The sequence below is a fragment of the Maniola hyperantus genome, unplaced genomic scaffold (genome assembly GCF_902806685.2).
Source record: "Maniola hyperantus unplaced genomic scaffold, iAphHyp1.2, whole genome shotgun sequence".
In the NCBI taxonomy this organism is placed as follows: Eukaryota; Metazoa; Arthropoda; class Insecta; order Lepidoptera; family Nymphalidae; genus Maniola; species Maniola hyperantus.
The window spans coordinates 9,540-12,067 of NW_027189011.1; the positions used below are offsets into that span (position 1 = coordinate 9,540).

Below are 2,528 nucleotides of genomic sequence, written 5' to 3' on the forward strand. Positions count from 1 at the left end.
GTCTTCAGGTAGCCTGACTGGACCAGATCGGATGAAAAAACCTCATATATATTGCCGGCCTAATAGTATTCTGTGGTCTCCATTGTTAAAAATAGAAAACATTGATTTTTGATATACATCGATGATGGAGAAGTAGCGCGATTGTTGTAAACCGTAGACTGAGTAAAAAATCTAGGCAAAGTCGCGGTTACACAGTACTTTGGTCTAGCTTTTTTACTCAGTCCACGGCACCGGAGCACGGAATGGGATCGATTCTGTCAAGTGTCAACTCAATATTGCCATTTTGTCAAAGTCTATAATATTTTTGGTTGAAACTTGAACTATTTTATTATTGTTTCGTCGTAAGTTTATTAGTTTTTCTCACTGATCAGATTAATTGGAAGTTAATAAAGGTGTATAATGGCAGATTAAACGATGCAGGAGTTGAATTCAGGCTCTAGGAAAAGGAAATCGAGTTATAATAGCCGGACAAGGCAATCGTAAATAGTTTTCGACAATTTAACGGCACTCGTTTGAATTATTGTGGTTTTATCCTACTTCTCAACAATTAAATGTATTATTGCTTTAGGTACATTGATAAGGATCCTATGGGTTCAGGATTTAGGGTCCCATGTCAGCACACAGAGAGAAGTAAATTTAAATGTGTCCTAAGTTTAAAAAAACTATAGCGCGTTTTATGCTAACAAGTCTAAAATTGATCAAGATAGCTATATTTGTAGATTGTTACATTTGTATGAACCACAAGATAAATCCAAGCCATCAAAAAATATGAGAAAGATTTTGTCCGCGTGGACTACTCTAACAAACCCCTATTTTTATCCCCTTAAATTTTCATAAATCCTTTCTTAGCGAATGTTTACGTCAAAATAGCTATCTGCATGCCAAATTTCAGCCTGATCTGTCCAGTAGTTTGAGCTGTGCGTTGATAGATCAGTCAGTCAGTCAGCTTTTCTTTTTATATATTTAGATGTAAGAGATTATATCGTATGATTAAACTTTATTTTGACAATTTTTGAGCTAAGTACTTACCAAAATATTATGTTAAGTACAGGTATTGCTTGTATTACTTAGCTAGTTATTTTCAGATTTTAATAAATGTTTTTAGAACACAAAAATATGGTTTTTTGTTTTATTAAACATTCATAACCATCTTTTTCAAAAAGTCTTATTTCTAAGAGTGCCAAAATAAAAAGGCTTATTTCTAACGAATGCCCAAACAAAACATCTTATTTCTTAAAGTTTGTAACAAAATGCCTTATTTCTTTCAATCCTATGATAATAACTCATTATAATGAGAACTTAAAAAAATAAACTGTGATACTATATACTAACCTACCTAGATTATGTATATATAAGTTACTTAGTTAAATTTTTAATATCAATGATAAGTATTCTTATTTTCCTTGTTATTGAAAAAATGGATTATACAAAAATAAGCCAATAAGTTACTTCTCATTAATTTAATGTCTGTATATAGTTAAATAGTATTAGTGTGTAAATTTTTGCTAGTATATCTTATATACTAATCACACCATCCCGTTCTTGCTTCCTGCTCCTCTTACCAAAGGTTGTCTATTAGAGATTGCTATAAGTGATACCTTTGCGTGTCAAACTTAGTAGGTACCTAAGCTTGTTTCATGTCTCTGTGTGCAATAAGCACATAACAATCATATTGTTACAGGTAGAGAAGATGTCGAGCTCTTTCGAAATAGAAAAGGAAAAGAATCTATGAATGTGTCTGATGCACACTTAAAAGTAAGAAATATGGTTGCTCACTGGCCTGGTTACACTCATGATTCAGCTATTTTTGTCAGTAGCCAAACTATGTTGTGACTTTGAGATGTGACTTTTTGGAAATTCATGTTTGTTGGGTGATAGTCGATACCCTTTCAAATTAAACTTTTAAAGTAAACTAAATTAAAGATAAAAAGATGAAATTATTATGATAATCGCAATCTTTAAATTATTAATTATTGTAACGTGTTTTAATAAAAATGTCGGAATTTAATATAACATAAAAAACCATCTAATCGCAAAACTGTTGTTTTATTTGCCTGAATAATTTAAATTTCATTGTTTCAAAAGTAATTTCTAAAAGTCAAATTAATTAGACTATGATTTGATTTTGGGGAATAATTTTAGAAAAAGTACCCCAAGAAGCCTAGTGGTTAAGATGTTCGCCTCCTAATTTGGAGATTGGAGCATCTCTAACTTTTCAGAAGTTATGTGCTCTTTAAGTAATTGAATACACTTAACTTACTTTAACAGTGAAGGAAACATTGTGAGGAAAATTGCATGGCTGAAAATTCTCCACATTGTTCTCAAAGGTATGTTATCATCATCATCATCATCATGGTCAACCCATCGCCGGCTTACTATAGAGTATGGGTGTCCTCAGAGTGAAAAGGGTTTTCGCTATAGTCTACCATGCTGGCCAAGTGCGCATTGGTAGACTTCTTTGAGAACATTTTGGAGAACTTTTAGGCATGTAGGTTTCCTCACGATGTTTTCCTTCATTGTTGAAGCAA

General features: G+C 32.2%; 1 long non-coding RNA gene across 1 annotated transcript; it reads left to right on the forward strand.

Moving 5' to 3' along the window:
* The first annotated feature begins 270 nt into the window (after positions 1 to 270).
* LOC138404654 (uncharacterized) lies at positions 271 to 2,022 on the forward strand. Its single transcript, XR_011238512.1, has 3 exons — positions 271 to 479; positions 569 to 630; positions 1,682 to 2,022. It is a non-coding gene; the product is annotated as an uncharacterized lncRNA (long non-coding RNA).
* Positions 2,023 to 2,528: the final 506 nt, after the last annotated feature.